Source organism: Chaetodon auriga, chromosome 11 (genome assembly GCF_051107435.1).
Source record: "Chaetodon auriga isolate fChaAug3 chromosome 11, fChaAug3.hap1, whole genome shotgun sequence".
Classification (NCBI taxonomy): Eukaryota; Metazoa; Chordata; class Actinopteri; order Chaetodontiformes; family Chaetodontidae; genus Chaetodon; species Chaetodon auriga.
In genome coordinates, this window is record NC_135084.1 from 25005842 (window position 1) to 25028040 (window position 22199).

The 22199-nt window shown below is 44.8% G+C and overlaps 1 long non-coding RNA gene across 1 annotated transcript; it reads right to left on the reverse strand.

Moving 5' to 3' along the window:
* Positions 1 to 2326: 2326 nt before the first annotated feature.
* LOC143328039 (uncharacterized) lies at positions 2327 to 21471 on the reverse strand. Its single transcript, XR_013077781.1, has 3 exons — positions 21295 to 21471; positions 10438 to 10498; positions 2327 to 2669 (listed from the first exon to the last, which is right to left on the reverse strand). It is a non-coding gene; the product is annotated as an uncharacterized LOC143328039 (long non-coding RNA).
* Positions 21472 to 22199: the final 728 nt, after the last annotated feature.

Sequence of the window (22199 nt, forward strand, 5' to 3'; positions counted from 1 at the left end):
TTTTTAATAAATCACTTTTCATTAAAATCAATCAGTCACATGACGCTCATCTTCAAATCAAAACAGACTTAAAGGAAATAAGCGGTGAAATTATTCTGAATGCACGTTTGTTTCTGTCTGTCTGTCTTCAGCCGTCTCTGCTCATGTCCTCCTGTCTGTCTTCATCAGTGTCTTCCTCTGCGTCCCTGCATGTCTTCCTCTTTTTCTCTGTTGCTGGTCGTCTCGGCCTGTCCCTCCCTGGATCGAGTCTCTGTCTGTCTTCGCCTGTGTCTGTCTGTCTGTCTGTCTGTCTGTCTGTCTGTGTCTGAGTTGTTGTCTGCCTCTCTGTCCGTCTCTGTCTCGCCTGTTCGTCCGAATCTCTGTCTGTTTGTCTGTGTTTCGGTCCCAGTTTGTCTCTCTCTGTCTGTGTTTCCTGTCTGTTTGTCTGTCCGTCTCTGAGTCTGTGTCTCTGTCTCACTCAGTCTGTGTCTCTGCAGCTTTAAGAGGAGTCTCTCTGGGAGAATTTAGGTCAGCGCAGCGCTTCAGACCGCTCACTTGTTTTGGCAGCTGGGGCGGCCCAGAGGGGCGGGGCTGAGAGGAGGGGGAGGGTACGTAGTGATGTCATTTTGGGTTTGAGCCAGTGATGTCACACCCACCGCAGACTGGTCACAAACCAGTAAAAAGCACTGGACAGCAGCGGGTCCGCACTCCCAAACCCGAGTCAGATTCAACAGCCGCACGGCTCAGACCGGAGCCGGCTCGTGATTGGTCAGCTGGTGCCCGAACGGAGCCGAGAAACAGGAAACAGGAAGAATGGAGTGATAACAGCCATGAGAGGACATCTGAGACGCTCACTGCAGGATTTAATGTCCCATAATGCTGCTTCATGGAGTCACTGCGGCGTCTTTAAGGCGTCATTATGTGACTTTATGGAATCTTCATCTTTCCTTCATAGACAGTGATGATGTTTATGGTGGATGACGTTTGGAAAAATAGAAAAATAACCTTTGAAAAAACTCTTTGGTAACATCGCAACTAATGATTATTTTCATTATTGATGAATGATTAGTTCAGAGACACGTCTTTGCATGTCCTGTTTTGTCCAACCAACAGTTCAAAACCCAAAGATATCAGTGAAATAAAGGCGCTCACATGTGAGGAGCTGGAACAGTGATTGATCAGGAAGGCTGCTGTGATTGGCCGCCTCATTTCAGGACCGCTCTGGAGATCGCTGACACGTATTGACATGGTGGACTGTTAAACATTTAGTTTGCATTAAGGTCACTTCAGACCAGGAAACATAAACCTCCGAGTCTCCAGTCTTTACGTGAAGCTAAGCTAACTGGCTGACGGTGGTCAATGAGTGACAGAAGGCGATCAGGAGGTGCGGAGGGTCGTGAACATGTGAGTCAGCTGCTGTGGGTTTTAACCTGACGGTGACGCCATGTTGAGGAGGGGGTGGAGGAGATGCTCCCGCCCTGCAGGGCTGATAAGTGACGGTGATTGAGCGTTTGGACCGTCCCGTCCCCTGCAGGAACGTGGTTTTACACTCTGTCAGCGCACGCACACACACACACACACACACACACACACACAGAGTCAGTCCACTTGAGGACAGACCAGCCGCTCGCCACGACGTGGAACCAAACCCTGACAACTGGACGGGGCGACGGCTGCTGAGGCTGAATTACGTCCTTCTGCGCGATAAACGTCCTCGTGTTTAAATCGCAGGCTGAACGGAAACGTGGTCGTCGACACGGAGCAGAACATAAATACAAATGTGGGCAGACAGGGTGGAGGCTGGCTGCTTCTGTAGAGCGTTTCTGGTGAAATGCTAAGCTAAGCTAACCAGCTGCAGTTGGTAGCTTTTACCATACAGACACAACAGAGGTATCAGTCTTCTCATCTAAGTGAATAAGAGTCTTAAACATAAATATCTGCGCAGTACTTTAGTTATGACATACAGACGTGAGCTGACACTGAAAAACATGAGCTGAACTTAAATAATATCTAACCCTAACCCAGTTCGCGGCAGCTGATTGTCCTCTTACGTCCAGCTGGTTATGAGCTCAGTCAAACTAGATTAAACTAGGATTAAACTGTTTGTTTTTTTATTCGTACTGTCCACCTGGTTACTTGGTTTTTAGGCTGAACTGAATTCTTTATAAAAATGAAATGGAAATGAATCAAACTGTGGGCAGAACGTGAGATTTCATGACTGACTCCTGATGAAATGTAATCACTGCTGGACTCCGTCATTGTGCCAATGAATTAAACATGGTACTCTGCAGACTGAGCAGGAAAAGTAAAGCTTCGCCTCGGCGGACCAACAGATCAGAGAGCTTCACTCCGTCTTTAACCGCAGAAACCTCTCAGACAGAGCAGCTGATTTTATTTTTGGAAGTCTGACATCGGAAAGGTTGACGGTCTGCGCTCGTTCGTTCGTATCATCCAAAAGTTTGTTCCAGTGAGTCACGAACAGTCACCTCCTCCCAACGCTGACAATACGGAGCTGTCAGGAGCTAAAAGTGGTCTGCAGTGATGAATAAAACATGCAGACTGACCTTTGACCTCCTTACTGTTGGCTGTCACATCTGCGATCCAGAAAGTGAGGCAGACTTAGCTTCACCAGTGTTTGGTTGTAAACTTGGTGGGTGGGTTGTTTGGGACTCATCACGTGCATTCCTTCACTGTGGACGACAACAAACACATTCAGCGTCTCAGTCGAAATAACGCTAACAAACGTGCTAGCAGAGGCTATTTCTTTAATTACTGGAGCAACCTATGACGTGTGCACGTGTGCACGCTTGTTCCAGTTACATAACTTCTGTTTCTACGGTGCTGAATTTACATTCATTGGTCAGCTGGAACTGAGCGCATGACCAGTCAGCCACACAGCTAGCTGAGCTTCGTTAAGCGATAGCATGGATGTAGCAACTTTAGGAACAAGGTTGTAATCAGGGTGGCATCAAGTAAGAAAAACATGTAGTTAATGTCTGAATAATTTCATTCAATTCTGAACAAATGCAGCCACATTGGAAACGTCCACTGAGGAGAAGCCGCAGTGCAGGCAGAGGTGAAGCTAAGCTAACAGGCTAGCCTCTGAAAACGAAGCTAAGCTAACTTTCATTTCCTGCAGGCAAACCCATCAGTGATGGTTGGATCCTCTTTAATAAAATGGTTCTGAATTTCAACCTGATTAAGTGAACTGTGAAAATCGTTTCCTCACAAAATTACGACGGAATAAAATGACCCTGAAGTACACACCGGCTCTCACGGTGTAAATGCACCAATCAACAGCCTATTTTCACCATCAGCTTCATATAATAAGTGATGGGATAAAACATGAACACACAACTTTGTGCCAAAGTTACAACAGTTTGGTTACTTCAAAGGAGTTTTCAGGAGTTTAAAGTACCATAAACACATATCACACAAAATAAATCACAAGCAAACTCCTTTTGAGTTACAGTGAGAGCAGACGAGCGCCGGCTGAATAGAACCTGAACGCTGTGGAGATGTTTGCAGAGCGAGCGAGCGGCTGTAACCGGAGCTGACGGAGCGAGCGCCCTCATGCAGGTGGATGACGGCTTCAGAAAGGCATCCACAACCCCGATGGCTCCAACACACCAAACAAAACCGCCACGACCATCAGCGCCTGTCCTCATGAATGCTAGTAACAGGATTCTGCTACGCTGTTGGTTTTTGGTCGTTAGCGTGGTTCTTCTCACGTTCCTCAGAGACACAACCGTTTCACCAGAGGACTGTTCAAAAGTTACAATATGAAGGAGAAATGAGAAAAATGTGTAGAATTACTTCAACTGTGAGCGTTCGGAGACTTAATGTGTCCTTGATTTTCTAAATTTCCTTTGTGTCCAGAGTTGCTGTGTGTTTAGTGGGAAAGTCCCAAGTTACAAACAAAACCTCTTGTAGTCAAAATTAACAGTCATTCATCCTGTTTGACCATAAAATCAAACAAAGAGTCAAAAGTTATCGTCCTGAAAATCAGTCCGTCAAAGTGTTCCAGCTCCAGAAAACAGCAAACAAAGACATTTCCAATAATCAGTCTTAAGGAAGCCAGAGGTCAGAGGTCGCGGCATCCTCCACCTTAAACAGGAAGCTTAAAGGAATTTAAAGTTCAGCTGAAGTTGAAACGGTTAAAACAAACTTAATTCCTTAAAATCCTCCTCATTCGGTTTGTCTCGACAATAACGACGACCACGTGATCAAAGGTAGAATTCAGACTGTTTCAGTGCTGGGGGGGGGGGGGTGTGTGTGTGTGTGTGTGTGGGGGGGGGGGGGGGTCAAAGAAAAACTGAACACTGACAAAACGAAAGATGAAAACTGAATAAAAATTATAACTATGAGCCTCATTTTCACCATTTTCCTCTTCCAGCCTGTTGAGTTATCCTCCATCACCTGGCTGCCCCGCCCACCTCCACCTCCACCTGCGCCCAGGGGCGGAAACGTCTTGGTTTCTACAAGACATCAAGGCCAAAAGCCAAATCAGAATGACGGCGGACATTTCTTCATTCACTTCACCAACAAATAACACAAGCGTCCTTCACCTGAAGGATATTCACCTGCATTCAACACAGCAAAGTATGAAACAATGACTGAAAACACGCTGTTCACAAGATAAAACCAATAAAACCTGAATTATCTTTTCACTTATTTAACCAAACTTACATAAAACACACGGTGACAAACCGAAACTCCTCCACGCGCGAGACGCCCGCGGCGGCGCGTCGGACGGAGCTGAACGATGTGAACGCGTCCATCCGCACAGAGCAGCTCGAGCCAGACCGGAAGTCACACAGCGGAACCGTGTAGTGAATCCGGAAAACTTTCAAAATAAAACACCCTGCGCAGACTCCCGACTGTACGTCAACAAACGCAATTAGACAAAAAGGGAAACAGTTTGACTGCGAAGAGTATTTACGGATGATAGAAGAACAAGTGTCAAATCAGCAAATTCTGACCAAGTTAACAAAATCAGGCGGGCAGAACGCTCCGCTTCCGCCGATGAGGTTTGCAGCCACGTGGAGGACGGAACCAAAACGCGTTAAAGACGTGACGTCACGGAGACGCACCTGGTGGACTCTAAGGCCGCGGTTTAAAGGTGGGTGGCTTTGTTCAGTGTCCAGGTGAAGTGAGCAGGAACACAGCAGCTAAAATCACCAAAACAAACTGACGTCCTCGTGTCGTCCCGCAGGCTCAACATGTCACTGAGCTACGTGGACTGGGCCACACTCAGCCTGAGCCGCCACATCACGGTCAGAGAAGAAGACTGTGCGTCAGGAACTCGTTCAACATCCGTTTCTAATGTGTCATCACAGAAGCGTCGCGTCCTCACGCTGTGATGAACTGTCCAGTCTAACTGACCCACAGCTTTTCATCCTCTCAAGTGTTTTCACAGATTTTAGCTTGGTTTCATCGGCGCCGTCCTCAGGAGGAAGTCTGGGGATGGATTCATGTTTGTGTGACAGTGTGGGTGTCACAACACCTCCTAACAGCCCCTCTGCTCCTCGCTAAGCTCTGCAGCCACTTCATTTTCCCGCCCGTTAACCGACGACTTGATCTTGTGCCTCTCTGGCCGCCGCCTGTCTGCTTCAGTTTGCCTTTCTTTGTTTGGCGGCCTGGTTTCCTGACTCCCTGCCAGCTGAATCCCCAGAATAACGCGTTTGATGGGAAAAGGCCTCTGAACCAGCAGGTAGGTCTTCATGGAGCACTAAAACCCAGAACATGGTAACAGTACTGATAACAGTAATGGCTGCTGGTGCCACATTTCCCTGTGATCTGACACCTCAGACTGTACACTCTCAGGTGCGGCGCCCGCCGTGTGACCTCTCAGTACCTGATTCTCTTTTGTCTGCCATCACGTCAGGTATTTCCGCCCCTAATCTGTTTGATAGGGACGGTTTCAGAGATCAAAACATGCGCCTGCAGACATCGTCTCTGCTGCTTCCTCCACGCTCGGCCGTTCACGCCTGACTGAGCCAGAAAGGCCTTCAGGACTGACGCACGCATCAAGCGCTCGACCACGTCGCCTATAGACGCTTTGGGTTTGATCTGAACGCCACTCGCGGCGCAGAGAGGCAGGTGTGTGTGTGTGTGTGTGTGAGTGACGTGCAGACAAACCGGAGGTGGGCTGTGCTGTTGACCCTGCATTCACAGACATTTGGAGATTTCGGTGTTTTAAAATTTAGATCTTGTGTTTTTGCCTAATTTTTGCCTAAAAGTGTTGACAGCAGTCGCATGTTTTAAGTTCAGCAGTTAAAATATGAGAAATGTGTTTTGAAAACTCACCTGTTTTTTAACAGATTCAGTTTTTCACATCCAAGATTTAAAGTCCGTCTTTGTGTCTGTCTTCATCTCCAGTTTGTGCTTGTTTCCTGTCTCAGCCTTTGTTAAATCGTGTGTTTTGTGAATGAGGTTTGGTGCAGCGGTGACTGAGGATCAGTGCTCTTTGTTGCTTTGGATTCACAAACGAAGGTTGAATTTCGTGCTCGTTCGTTAATCTCAGTCTCAGCATTGTTTTGCAGCCATTTTCTCTCAGAAATGTTCGACGCTGATGGATCCTGTCAGCCTGTGTTTCATGGTGTATTTACTGGTTTCAGATTGTAAATGAACACCTTGAGTTAACACATCTGCGCCCCGTCATGTCGGTCCAGCTCCCATTGTTTCACTCTGCATCTTTAATCATATTGTTGTCTGTGAGGAATCATCAATACAGGACGGCGGCGGTGGCGGCGGCGGCGGGTCTCCAGGGAACGTGATGATGGAGCGTGACCATGTTGTGTGTGATGAAAATTTAAGAAGTGAGACGCGGTTTCTACTTTGGAGTCTGGTTTCTGTCACGCTCAGCATCCTTTTATTGAGCCTCACAGGAGAAACACGACAGGCAGCAGAGTGAGACGTATAATCACACCGAAGCCTTTTCATACGCTTCACGACCCACAAACGCTCGGCTTTTCGTCCAGGTTTGAGGCCAGAACGATGCGGGTCTGCAGAGGCTGAGCAAACACAAGCGGACCATCAGTTTTTAAAGCGTTCTGGTGGTTTAAACACGTAGATTTGACCAGTTTTCCAGCTCCTAACATGATCCTGAAGTTCTGAGCCTGTGGCTGTCTGATCAGATGTGATCTGGTGTTTCTGGTTCCGTCACGATGAGGGAAGCTTTGAGCCCTGCAGCACGTGTTGCCGTGAAGGCGTCAGAAGCACTTTTTGGAGGCGTGCGTCCATGTTGAGGTTATCCTGGCCGTCTGGCTCCTGAGCCTCTGTGTTAAGTGGCATCTAATCTGCCGCAGAGCTGAAGTTTAAAGGGTGATCGTTCGGGCCGCTGAGCCCAGCGCTGCTAAACAAAGTCCTTCGCAGGTCATTAGCACCGACTTCCACTCGGCTAATCCCGGCCTGCACAGCCCGGCGCCCCGACGGGCTCCAGGACGAGGGGCCGAAAAACACAGAAAACTTAAACAGGCTGCAAAAAAAAAAAAAAAACTCTTTCTGTTTAACTGTTGCAGGCTCAATTCTTCATGATATCACTGCAGTGATGACCAGATATTTAGGAATAAACGTTTAAAACACAGAACTTGTTCCTCTGATTTCAGCTGATTGAAATCTGGATGAGAAATGTTGAATTTTCAGCTTCAGATTTGCTTGTTTTAGGGTTTTTTTTTCTTCATCTGCTGTTTGTTTGGGTGTCACATATTGAACAAACTGGTCTGACTCAAACACATCATTTACCCATTTTCCTGTGAATTCTGCATTTGTGGCCTTAAACAAAGTGGAACAGTCCAGCGGAGCGAGTCCGTCCTGTTTTTAGCATCCTGCTGTTTGAGGTGATGATGAGTTCAGGGCACAGCAGGAAACTGCGGCTCGGGTCCGGGCAGAAAACATCCGTGCTGTTGATATTATTACAGTCAGCCTCACATTTTATCTGCTTCTGTTTGAGCCTCTAAACTTTCGCAGACGCATCCTGAGGACTTCAGCTCCAGAAACAGTCGACTGCTGGTTTAGATTCACGTTCAGTGAATTTTTTTTAATTTGAATTCTGTTGGTCAGAATAATAAAACCTCGTTTGAACAAACGGCCGAACAAAATGTGACGGCCTGGACCCTGAAAGTCACACAAACGTTCATAACGCATCAAACTTATTTGCTTTAATATCGTTTAATCGAATTGAATCTAGTTTCGTATTATTGATCTCATTCCGCCGCCGCTGGTCGGCTCTGCTCTCGGTGAGTCTGGACGTCTTTACTCATATTTGTTTTATTACCAAAGAGTTTTTCATGTTTGTTTCTTCTGGATTTGTGCTGCACGTGTTTCATGTGTAACATCGTTTTACTGACTTTCAAAACATTTCTGTTCAGATTTAATTAAGATGGATATTAATTCACTTGACGCTGCTCTGCACGGCTATCGTGGCTCTAAGTTCATTCACACACTGAGACTTTATAATCACACTCGTCTGCATTTAGTCCAAAGTTTTGACCTCCGATCACGTCAATAATATCAAATGTGATTATACAGAAAAAAAAAAAAAAATTATCTGGAGCTCAACATTAAAATGCTGTTTACATGCACACATTAATGAGTTTTAACACGAGAATAAATAAAGAAATAATTGTGTAAATGAGTGGATTCATTTTGTACAAGAGAGAGTTTTTATTTCTGATACTTGAAGTACAAATATTTGCTGATACTTCTGTGACTTTAACAGAGTATTTTTCTTGTGTTATCGTCGGCCTCTGCTCGCTAACGGCTGTCGTCTTTACGTTGGAAGTTTTTTCTGTCGCTCTGCAGGATTCCTGATTTCGTGTTAGCTGTGTCTTCGCCGTCTTCTGTTTGTATTTGTTAATCTGTCACTTCTCCGGCTTTGGAGCGTCTTGGCAGAGACTGGTTGAAGTTTAGCCGGCTGGCTAACGCTGGCACTCGGACAGACGTGCTGATTAACGTGCGACGTCCTTATAAATAAAGAAAATGAGAATATCGCACAGAGCAAACAGACTCTGGAGCGGCGGCTCCTGAACGTCTGACACGTTCAGTTTATTCAGGATTCGTTTCTGTTCAGATGTTGAAGCTTCACAGAAAATAAAAATCAACACCTTCCCGCCGCCGCCGGTGAAAACACACAGAAGGTGAAGTGTTTCGGTTTGCTGTCGTTTCCTGAATCCGTCTCCACTCTGTAAATTAAACGCACTGAAGCTGCAGCTGCTGGACTTCAGGCAGACTTTTGGCTCTTTTATGTCCTGAACAATCAAAGTTCAAGAATCTGCTGAAAAGGGATTTAAGCCTTCGTTAAAACTCAAGTTTTAGTTCAGAGGTCAAATCCGAATCGACGGCCTGACGATGAGACGTCGCTCAGCTGACTTTCTTTTATTTTCACGGGATGAATTCTGCTGGTTTGATCTGTCGCATCGTCTCATTTTCCCTCAGTGATCAATAAAATCTCATACATTCATCATAACGAGTCACTTTCAGATGGGAATAAGCTGCAGATCCCATTCAGCAGCTTCACGTGAACAATCACACACAGTAAGTTTGAGATATTATGTTTTTTAGGTGTTCAGAGGGAGTTTCAGTGATGCTGAGGCAGTTTTGAAATAATGAAACAGGTTTTTAGAGGTTTTATAAGCCGGAGGGGTCACAGGAGGAAAAAACTAAAAATCCCTCAATTTGATCCAGAACAAGACAAATCCTCAAAGTGGGAGTGACTGAACAGCTGAGAGTCCAGAACAGAAAGCAGCAGAACACTTCAGGGCTCTTTGTTTGAGCAGGACGCTTTAACGTCTAAAGACGATTTCAGAATGAAAGTGAGGTGAAAACGCTGAATCCTGCACAGAGAAACTGAAACGTCCGCAGGCTGAGAGGAGCAGCAGGACTTCAGGTCGAGCTCCTCGTCATCATTAACGCAGACAGACGCTAACAGCTTGTGTCACATCATATAATCTCCGTGTTGTTGTTTATGATTGACGTGTGCAGGCCGGTAAACACCCGGATGGACGTGCTGCTTCTCGAGCACGTGAAGCCCCAGAGGAGGCGAACCGTCAGGAGGGCTGGAGCGAGACCACGGTAAGAAAACACGGCCGCTGTTTGCTTCTCAGAGGCCTCAAATGTGTGTTTTCATTCAGCGAATGTGAAGGTGAACTGATCACTTTGATTGTTTCCACGTAGCTGAACCTTCTGTTTGAGCTCAGCTGATCTGAGTGAAGTCTTCTGCCTTTTTTTAGCATCTTTATTTAAAAATGAATGTTGAGAAAAACAAACAAACAAGACGTGAACGGCCTTTCTGCTCTCTTCTAGAAAAAGTTCCTAAAACAGTCTAAAAGTTTACTGTTTGGGGAAGTTTTCATGTTCTGATATCAAATATGCAGATTTGAAAAGTCCTTGAACGCAGCAGGAAGTCAAATTAAATTCTGTCCATGTCTGGATCTGCCGGGTGAAAGTGAGTCTCACCTGTTCAGGAGACAAACTGCTGGATCGCGTCCTGTTAGTGAAACTTCAGTTTTCAGAACATCTGAAGAGGAAGAGGAAGAGGAAGAGGAAGAGAAACAGGCAGTAAGAAACTGAACGTCAACAATCAGGCAGAAATTCAGCATCATTCAGGTTTTCACGTGTTTCCAGTCAGAGAATCTTCAAACAGCAGAGCAGGACACGAAATGATGGACCAGCTCTCCACTTTAACCGAAATTTGGTTTGTCAGGACTTTAGTAATTTCCCACCCTGCCAACAGTCAGCGAATGCAGCACAGTATTGTTGCAGCAGAATGACACAAATGTTGGTATTTTCTTAAAAATCAGATTATTGTTCACCTCTAAAGTATTTTTATCGTGATCAAAGTCACAAAACTTAAATTATCACACAGTTTTTCTGCTGTTTTTTTAAAAAAATTATTATTCTATTATTTTTGTTTTTAGAGATTTATACAACAGTTCATGAACGTTTACAACTTGTTTATCGATTCATTCAGATCATTTTAGCCCAAAAACACTGAAGCGAACACTTTTCAAAGAAGCTGCATTTAAAACACACAAACACCAAATCTCATCTGTCGGCCTTCAAATCCTGAAAATCACTCAGATGCTAATTTCAACCTTTTCCTCCAGTAATCACGTTTCATACAACATGTTTGTCCTGTTTTGAAGGTGGAGCCTGAAGCGTCACTTCGTCCTCTGCAGGCTGAAAAACAGACTTTAATAAGACTGAAAGAGGCTCTGAAGAAACTCATATACAGCTGCAGAATCAGCCTAATAATAATAATAATAATACATAATATTTAATAATAATAACAACAACAGCAATAATAATAATAATAATAATAATAATAATAATAATAATAATAATAATAATGTTCAGGAAAGTTTTTCTCTAAAATATTAATTTCTACATATAATCACACACTTTCTAAAAATTAACCTGCAGATTTCTGATCAAACTTTAACCTGATAATTAAAAAACTGCATTGATGTTAATCTGTAACGTACAGAGAAGAAAAGTTAATAAAAAGTTAACGATTAATAATAATTTTTAAAAGGCCAGCGACTCAAAAACATGTAAAAATGACACATTCATTTATTCAGAGTCTTAATTTGATTTATTTTACTGAACCATTTAATCGTTCGTTATAATTTGATTATTAAAAGAAAAATATTTTCACACTCAGCTTCAGTCCAGATCTGATAATCGTTCAGTGATTGTGTTTGAGATACATAAATAATATTTCCTGCAGCTCTTTTGTTCTCTGTTTAGTTTAACTTTAGTGGGAAATTAGTTGAACAGTCCAGGCAGTAAAATGGCTTTTCATGATGTTCGTTTGTGCGTAGAAAGAAAATATTCAGAAATGTTTATTCTGCACGTGACAATTTAACACAACGTTGAAAAAGAAATGTGTGTAAATATATGTAAAATATTTATTATTCATTATTCATTCAACCAAAAATATTAAAAAAACACTGCAAGCATGAAACAAATAGAAATGAATATGAATTGAAAAGCCTGTGAGTCCTCAAATGTGGAGGAAAAGTGAAACAAAGAGTCTGAATATAAATAAACCAGAAGGAATGTAGATCAACACCAACCCCCATCACACACACACACACACACACACACACACACACACACACACACACACACACACACACACACACACACACACACACACACACACACACAGCATGCTTTAACCCCGTCAGCACCAGCTTCAAACAACTTCTTGCTGCTTATTTTTCTTCTAAATACGAGCTGAAACGTCGATATTGTCTCAGGTTTTTTATGATTTCACACATTTTCTGGCAGAAAAAACAAGTTATGAACATAAAACCGTGTAACAGAAAGAAGAAACACGTTTCAAAATGTCACTCGTGGACAAAAATGTCTTCAAAATGCTTTAAATTGCCTCCATGATCTCTTAATATACGCGGACACTCCTTCACATAGACACAGAATTCCTTAAATCTCTGATTTTAATACGTCAAAGCTCTTTTATTTTGGAGGATTATGGTTTCGATGTTTCAATCGAGCGTAAATAAAGTTAAAAAACCTTGAATGTTTAACGTCAGACTTCACTTCAGCCTCCTGAAGGTCACATTCAGCCGCTTCACCGTGTTTGTTTCACGTTAAAATGCGACGTTTAAAGGGCACACGAGGCGTCAAATTAAAGGACGACTTTCTTAAAGGAAACAAGTTCAGTGTGTGTCTGCGTCACTCTGGAGCAGTTTTGACGCTTCGGGTCATCACCAAAAACACGCCGACGCGTCACTCCGTGCTTTTATTTGTTCAGCTGAGTCACTGAGCGGCGGGTCGATGTATTTTGGCGGCCCTGATGGCCTTGAACCCTCCGTGGCCTCATTCAGCGTCAGCCGCAGCCAAAATGCAGCAAAACTGTGCTGCAGTATTTTCAAACAAACAACGCAGGAAATGAAAAAAAAGAAAAAAAAGGAAGAGGCGCTGTAACCCGGCCGGCCGCGGCGCTCGCTCCCACCCCGCCCCCCGGTGAAGATCGCGTGCAGAATCCAGGCAACCCCGAGCGTGCTGAGAGAGCGCTCGCTGCTGCACACCCAGGCGGCGTGACCTTCCCTTCGCCAAACAGTGCAGCGATGTGGGGGCCGCCCGGCTCACTGAGCATGCCCAGTAGCATCCGCAGTGTTTCGTGACAACACTAATAGTCTGCATGGATCACTGCCACGCAGAGTCACTTCTAATTAGAATTATCTCAATCTTCCACCAGGGTTTCATCGATTTTTTTCTTTCGTAGAGCGCCGCCGTCCGAGTGGCCCGCCGAGGTGCCAGTTTCCCGCCGGCTCCGCCCCCGCGCCCTCCTCCTATTCGCCTCCTAACCTCCCCTCGCTTTCACCTCGGTCACAGGGCCGGCCTCCGCTCCTCCTCGCTCCCCTCCCCCGTTTTCTCCTCGTGAAGGGAGTAGAGATAAGGAGGGGATGAAGGGGGACATCCCGAGCCGCTCTTCATCTTCACCTCGTGACTTCACGCTCTATTATGTATGCATGCTTTCATTTTGGCCGTGTGTTGTATGTTTCCTCCTCTTTCCTTCCTTCCTTCCTTCCTTCCTTCCTTCCTCCTACCATCTGCTCTGAGGGGCATTTCGCTGCACATTTTCCTTCCTCCTTCCCTTTCGCTGACTCGCTCCTCAGACTTCAGCCATTTTTAACCCACTTTCTCCCTCTGACTGTTGGGCCACGGAGCTAAGCTGCTGTGGTGGGAGGTGGCGGGGGCCTGAGTTTGGAGGGGAGGTGGAAAGTGATGGCTGTCACCCAGCAGCTCGATTATAGCTGGTACCTCATCGAGTAATTGACTTTATTTCTGAGCGAGAGGAAGCGATTCGTCCTCCGTTCAGCCGCCGCGCTCGCTGCTTTGACCGGACGGCCGAAGAACGAACTCTTTTCTTCTTTAAAAGCTCTTTCGTTTGTTCTTTTTGTTCTGGTTTAAGCTGCGTTTCCGTCGCCGTCACTCTCCTCTAAAGCGACCTGCTAAAGCTTCAACCTCCAGGCCCCGGCTTTACAAACAGAGGTCAAAGGTCAGGCAGCCTGACAGGAGGTGCGGTAGAGTCCTGTGTCGCGGTTTCATCACGGTGCAGTTAAAACAGACTAATTAAGATCATTTAAGTAGAAAAACAGTCAAAGATCAACTTTGTTTTTCACTGAGAGAAACGAGCTCAGACTCACGAAGCTTCACCAGAAAAGTTCAGCAGACTCTGAATTTAACAAAATATATAAAGAGGCAGGAAGAGTTCAGGAGGGAAGGTGAGACCGGATTCAAGGCGTCCGTCCACCGACGGACAGACAGGCTGGACAGGCTGGCGGAGCTCAGACGGACGGACGGGGAAGAGGAAAGAGACAGAAACGAGAAGAAAATATCAAGTCAGACAGACGGCTGGTCAGTCAAACAGACACAGAGACAGAGAGACGGACAGGTGTGTGAACCGAACGGACTGGTGGCAAAAGACGGCGAAATCGAAGCCGGCAGGCGGACAGACAGACTGCCAACGAGCGAGACACACAAAGCAAGAGACGTCCAAGACCCGCAGATCGATTAACGCTTCCATCTGAAGCCTTTTAGCCGAGAAATAACGTTTGTCCTCGTTTGGTTTGTGCGCTCTGCTCAGAGCGAGGACGCGAACGCCGGGGTCTCCCCGCGAGGACTCGGGGTCGCGTCCTCGTCCGTCTTTGTCCCTGAGGAAGACGTTTCTACGCTCTCACACGCGGTGAGTTTTCAGCTGATTCTCAGGCTTTAAGACTGACAGCAAATAAAAAGCAGCAGTGATTGTGTGACTTCCTGTCGTCTCGGAGTCCACTGGTGTCTCACTGACGGCGCAGATCTCATCAGGCGACACTGAGGCTCGTTACGCTGCGGCCGGCGTCACGGCAGCTCGTCAAACACTCGCCACATCTCATCTATGAATCCGTACAGACGGGCCTGAATGTTCCAAACTCAAGAGGACGAAAGTGACATAAAGCACAAACAGGACACGAGTTTGATTCCCGTCTGAAACCAATAATCAGCATTGATTCATTCAGGGACGACGCTTTTTTCAGCCAAAACATCTTTTCCTCAACCGAGCCGAGCTGTTCACCACCGAGCAGCCGTCACCCGACATGTTTCTCAGAGAGCTTTATTTTGAAAGGTCGAACCGTACGAAGACGCAGACTTTGTGTCCGTCTACATGAATCCTACAGATCACCTTCTATGACTATTTCACAAAGTAGTTTACTCCCATTGTTAGTTTAAGAAATAAGAAATATATAAAATATCTAAATATCTTAAAGTTAACTTAGATTTCCTCTTTCTGTTTCACTCTGTTCTTATTTCAGACACATCACAGACATTTTTCTGAACTTAGATCGTCTTTGTGTTTCACCTCTGGGAGATCAATAAAGGTTCATCTAAACTTTTATTTTGAACAAACGCTCGTCTGAAAGTCCTCCGGGGACGAACGAGGAGGTGGACAGACGGACAGACGGGTCATTTTTAAGCCAGAGCTGCTTCCTGGAAGAAGTGACAGCAGGAGGTGAAGAGAGTGGAGGAGGAGGAAGAGGAGGAGGAGGAAGAGGAGGGAGCAGGTTATATGAGGCCATGTCCGAGTTTTCAGGGTCAGCCGGTGGTTTTTGAAGATTCGTTGATGTTTCAGAGCTGAAACGATCAGTTAACATCTGAAGTTATTGATTGATCACAAATCATCTGTGGTTCAAGCATCAGTGCGATCATCTGAAATGCATCTTTGGGTTTTGGTCATCCTGGACTTTAGAAATGACTTTTTTCACCGTTTTCAGACTTCATACAGATAAAGAATTTATTGATTTCTCGAGACAACAAGCAGCAGATCAATCAATAATTTAAAAAATCGGCATTAAACGACAGATTTTCATAAAGACGTGAATGAGTTTATGATCAGGTGAGGCTCAAAGAGGAGGTGAGTGAGGAGGAGGTGGAGTAGCAGCAGGTGACGAAGAGAAGAAAGGAGAAGATGTGAGGGTGGAGGAGGAACAGAGGAGCAGCAGCAGCAGGAGGTGGGTGATGGTCAGGGATGATGGAGGAGGGGAAAGAAGAAGAGGAGGTTCATGAGACGTGGCAGAGGAGGAGAAGCTGAAAGAGGAGTGGACTAAAGAAAGGAGGAGAAAGAGGAGGTGAAACAATGCAGGAGAAAAGGTACAGCTGGAGGAGTCAGTGAGGAGGCGTCAAGCAGAGCGAAACCGACCGTGAATTTAAAGGTGCAGGTCGTAAAATCTTTAATGATTCACTTCTGTTTCTGTCAAAACTGTCGAAAAACTCAAACATTTCAACACCGCCCTCAGCTCCCCGCTCCGCTGCTCTCCTCCACCTCCTCCACCTCCTCCACCTCCTCCACCTCCTCCTGAGGGAAACATCTGCTCTTTAGCTGCTAAATGCTCCTCTGTGTTCACCAGCTCGTCTCTGCTGTTTGCTGCTCAGCAGGTCGAGTTCAGAGGCTTTTTACAGCTTTTACTCGGAAAACGACGCCATGAGAGCGAAGCAGAACAGAGAAGTTTGTGTCAACAGATAAACGATGAGCGTGACGCCGACACGGTGGACCGAAGCTCCTGAAACAGGCTGTGACGTGCTCGCAGGGTTTTCAAGAAGGAGAAGAACGAGTAAAGTCCAAGGAGCAAGAGAGCAATGACAAGACATGAAAGAGAAGAGATACGCTGGTCGGAGGTGGAGAACTATGAGGAGGAGGAGGAGGAGGAGGAGGAGGAGGAGGAAGGACAAGCGTGGTGGCTAATTAAGGAAGAGATGGAGGACAGTGAAGGAGGCGGAGGAGGACAAAAGATGGATGAAAACAAGGTGAAGGAGAAGAACCCGACGCTCAGCACCAGGAGGATGAAAGGAAAATGGAGGATGGTGAAGATGAGGAAGGCGAGGAGAAGAGGAGGTGGAGAGGAGGAAGAGGGGTGAAAGGAGGCGGGGGAGAGAAGGAGTTTGTGAAGCTGCAGAGCTCCAGCAGGAGGAGGGACGTCAAAACAGGATAAACACTAACTCCTTTGACCTTCTGTTAACAGGGCGTGGCCTGCGTGACCCCGGCGCCCCCCCCCCCCATGACCACCTCCTCCATCCCTGCTCATGGGAACCAACGCCAGCCAATAAGAATCTACTGGGAACGAGCCGGTGAGCCAATGAAGAGGCCAGAAACCACCAGCTCAAGCGTCCCTGGGCTCCTCTTCCTCCTCCTCTTCCTCCTCCTCCTCCTCCTCCTCCTCATCTCCTGTGTTTTAGCGGAGGCCCGTTGCGTGACCACTAATCACCTAAAGGCAGGAGGAGCGTTGAGCAGCCCGCGGGCGCGATCAGCTGATCCGCTCGGTGGCGGCGAGGCGGTTCAAGCTAAAAGAACATCTCCCCGCCTCGACAGGAGCCGCTGCCTGAGAGGTCAAAGGTCAAAGCCACGGCGTGGACGTGAACACAGCTCGGTTTACTGTAGACGTTGGTGCGGCGGCGCGTGAAGCCACACAAACTGTTTTTCCACGCACAGAAGAAGAGCGGACAGGAAACACTGACGATGACGACTTTCTGTTGGTTTCATGGAGGAAATAAAATGTTTATGTTCCATCAAAACAAAAGCTCGTCTTCATTCGTTTCCTCCCGTCGACTCGTCTGTGATCGCGGGCCTGAATGTCGTCTTCTGTGGTTTTGCACAGTTTGGACGATTTACTCCAAATTACTTCAACACAACTTTAACTCGTTTCCAGCCTGTGAGAAGAGCTTCTGTGTCGGTCCTGGCTGCGCTCCCTCCCTCCGCTCCGGGCAGCCGTTGGTTTCCGTTGAATTCAGAATTCAACAAAAATCCATCAGGAAACGGCTGAAAGTACCTGCAGCTGTTTCATCCAGCAGAGAGAAAACAAGCCTGCGCTCATTTACACGAGGTTTCAGTTTGTTCATGTGATTACTGCCAGATACACACACACACACACACACACGCACGCACAAACACGCACACACACACACAAACACGCACGCACACACACACAAACACGCACGCACACACACATGATAAAATCTGAAACTAACAGCCTTCATTTAAAAAGGAGATATTTAAATGTGGAATTTGTAAAAATTTGCACTTTAGGGGCGAAAACTTCCACCAACCTGAACATTAAAGGATCAAAGCAAAGTAAAAGTTTCCTTCATTGAAAGAAAAAAAGAATAAAATCATTTTTATCTCCTCGTTTGTCCAGTAAGAATACACATATAATAATAATAACAACAATAATAATAATAATAATAATAATAATAATAATAATAATAATAATAATAACAACAATCATAATGTTCTTTATATGCTGTTCATTTTGTTTTTACTTTTCATTTTGTTTAAATGAACGTTTGTATGTTTTCCACTGTTGCTTCAGTAAATAATAATCTGAGTTTAAAATGACAGAGCAGGATGTTGTTTTGTAAAATAAATATTTTTAGTATTTAATGTAATATAAATAATATAATTAATACACATCAGATTAGATCTGATTTTAAAAAAAACCTAATAAATGTTCAGATTCGCGGAAAAGCAGAAGGATGTTTTTCTCCTTTGTTTTCCGTTTTTTTTTTTTTTTTTTTTTTTTTATGTGTTATCAGCTGCAGGAGAAGCTGTAAATTTTTATTTCTGCAGCTCATTAATATTTTTCTTGATTTGTTTTTATTTCTGCAGCTCATTAATATTTTTCTTGATTTGTTTTTATTTCTCAGCTCACGGTCTCGTCGCCTCGCGCGCAGACTGACGCGGAGCTTCTTTTGTATCTGACATGTTTTCCGTCTCCTGCAGTGAAAATAAAGCCTGATGTTCCGTTCAGGAGTTTAAAGTCCACGCAAACAAAAACGCTGATTTTCAGAAACGCGCTGTGAGCTGCGGCTCGACGCGTCCTCCAAAAACCAGCTTTACATTTTACAGACGGAGCTAAATCCATTTCAGAGATCAAATATATTTAAAAAAAATTATATAAAATAATATAAAAGTCTGTCAGCAGCCATCCGAAAGAAGCTTCAGTGTCGGAAAACTCAGAAGCGCAAAAAAAAGTTTGTTTTTGCTTGTTGATTTTATTTTTTATTTTTTAATTTATTTCTGTAACTTCCGTCGCGTTATTTCATCTTTAGAAAGTCCTGAAATTAAAGGATTTATTGTTCAAACGGTCGCGGCTCATTTCTCAGTGGAAATAAAATCTAATTCACGTGGTTTGTAAACTCTGATCAAAGTGCTTAAATTCTAAAAATCTGAAAAGAGAAACAGAGAAGAGCAGAAATAAAGTGACGAGAGAGTGAACGAAGAAACGAGCAGATCAGGACGGAAACCTGAAGAGAAGCAGAGCAACAAGCACGAGCCCTTCATGCACCCTCAGCTGCAGAGGCCAAAATAAAAGCAGAGCACGTGCGGATCTTCCACCTCTCCGTCTGATCAGCGCGCGCAGAAAAACTCAGGATGAATGAGGTGATTTGATGTTTCCAGGCTTTGATCATTCTGCGCTGCTGTCCGGTGAAAACGCGTCACAGCTGATTTTCCTGGTTTTCACGTGAGGTGTGTTTTCCACACTGAACCAGGATGAACACGTTAATCAGCTCTGATGTTGTTTGTCCGCGTCAATAAAGTTATTTGAAGTGAAAGTCTGGAGAAGATTACTGATTTTAAATCGATTATTATTTTTAATTAGGAGCTAAATTATTTTTATAAATTCTTAATTGCATCTGCTGGCAGTGGAGGAGGATTCAGATCTGTACGACTCTGAAAAAATACAAATAAAAGTCCTGGATTGAAAACTTAGTGAAGTAAAAGTACATAAGTATTACTAGCAACATGAAAACTACTTAAAAGTAAAGATACTCAGCAGAAAAATGCATCTTGTGAGTGTTAAACAATTCTATCAATATATTAGAATTACACATAAATGGATGTGAAAATTGTCTTTTACTGTTTTTTGAGTTATTAATTATTTAACTTTTTTTTTAAATTTAATCTACAACAAAACATCTTATTTTATGGGCTCATCATCTGTTTTATGGGAAATCTTAATTTGTTAATTTAATTTTAAGTAAGGACGGCTGCTGAAATAATGCAGTGATTTAAAATGTGAAATATTTTAAGTAGAAAGTTGCTTTAAATTGAAAAACTGAACTAAATATAATATGAAAAACATTTGGGCACAGTTGGATGTAGTTTACATGATATAAACCCAAACAGGCGGTCTCATTCAAACTTTTCTATCAAGGATATTTAAATAATACTTTCCCACACGTCAGGCTGTATGTTCATATCATTAAAACTGCAATAAATCAGTGAAATTAATTTATTTTTCAAATGTGAAATGAATATTTTCAAACCCTCACGTTTCCACATGACTTTTATTTTGTAGGAGCTGTTGTGTGGCTCTTGGCTGCTGTTAATGTTGCTGATCGTGTCACTGAGGCTTATTTTAGTGTCACTGTAAGTCACTGTGGATAACAGCAGCAGCAGCTACATGCCCACACTGTGAAACGTTGGTGAAAATGAGCAGATAATTAGGCAGAAAACGCAGTGACCAGCGGCCGTTAACTCACATCCCATTTCTTCTCCTCAGCTCAGTGTAATCTGAGAGGACGCCTCGAGCCGCACTTTGCTGAGAGTTTGAGGAGGAGAAAACCAAATAAAACGTCCTGCCGTCAAACAAACTGCTGGTCTGACGCTGGAATCAATATGTGCAAACACGAGCCGGTTTTCTGCCTTCAGCCATGACACTAATCTGTGATGTCATCAGGTTGGCATTTACCCAGTCCAGCCCTGAAGACTGGTGCAGTAAATACGGCCATCCATCCCATCATGGCTGCTGTGTCGGAGCAGTGATCCCACAGCTTACAGTGAAAAAACAGGAGCTGCTTCTTTTGAGGCCAAAGTATTTTGTCCCTCATGTAAATTTACATTTGCTCCGTGGCCAAAAGTACGTGGACAGTCAGACCCTGGACCCACGCTGGGCGGCGTTCTGACCCGTTGGTTAATGTGCAGCCTACTCTGGTTTCTGTCTTTCCACCAGATGTTGAGGCTGCCTGCAGGGATTTGCTCCCATTCAGCCCGACGCTGGCCGATGGAGTCGAGCGCACGCTTACAGAGGATAAATTTGTTGTTCGACCACGTCTGAAGGACTTAAAGCTCCTCCGTCCGAGCGGCCACGCTGGAGGGCGACGTGAAAAGCCAGCCGACACACACAAAGTTCAAACACACACACTTTAGGAGAGTCTTCCCCGCAGGCGTTCATGGTGCTGCAGGAACACGAATGAAACGTCGTGTAAAGAATAAAAACAGAGAAGTTCAAACCTCAGCTCCTTTCTCACCTCCGCACAGCCGGCCAATCACAGCGCGACGCAGGTGCGAATGCCTGGAGCTTACGAGCGGCCCGCGGCCGGCTCGCCGTCAGCGGTCGGTTCATGTCGGAGGTGCTGGATGGAGCTGAGGTCCAGGCTCTGCGCAGACCAGTCAGGTTCCTCCACAGCAAACTGGGAAATCACCATCAAGCTGAAAGAAGACAAACACAAACTGTTGAAGCAAAGCTGGAAGAAGAATTGACTGCAGAGAAAGGCCACGAGTTCACCGAAGCTTCCCTTTAAGAAGTACCTCGATACACACAGTACTGCAGTATTACCACAAACATCAGACTGACAGCATAAACCTTCCTCTGGAACATGTTCAGATTAATTATCCATCAGAGAGCAAACTGACATCCATCAATTCAACCAAACCTTAAATCACATTCAGTCACAACACTTAACGTCTTCATGGAGAAACAGTGAAAACAGAACATGGAAACATCTGAAAACCTGTCAAATGTGATTCATGTGTGTCAATCAACGACTGAGCCCAAAGTGTTTGTTTGGTCCAAAGCTCCACATTTTCACAAATCCATTCACATCATTCAGAGGAAACGCAGCAAATCAAACATCTGAGAAGATCAAACATCAAATGATTTCCAGGAAAAATCACCGAAACCGCTGACGGAAGACTGATTGTTCCAGCTGTATTTGTATATTTTCATGTTTTGTTTGCAAAACTCTAAAGCTGTCAGAAAAAAGTGAATTAAAAAGTCAAATATTACCTCGAGTTTGTGCTTCAGTGGATGAATCCACTAAACGTTTCCAACACAGTCAAAGTTGGTGCAGAGCTCACAGCTGGGACGGAACGTTGACCGTTTGAAGGAGAGGCAGTGAAACGCCGATGAAACAGACAGAAAACAACGGGGCTG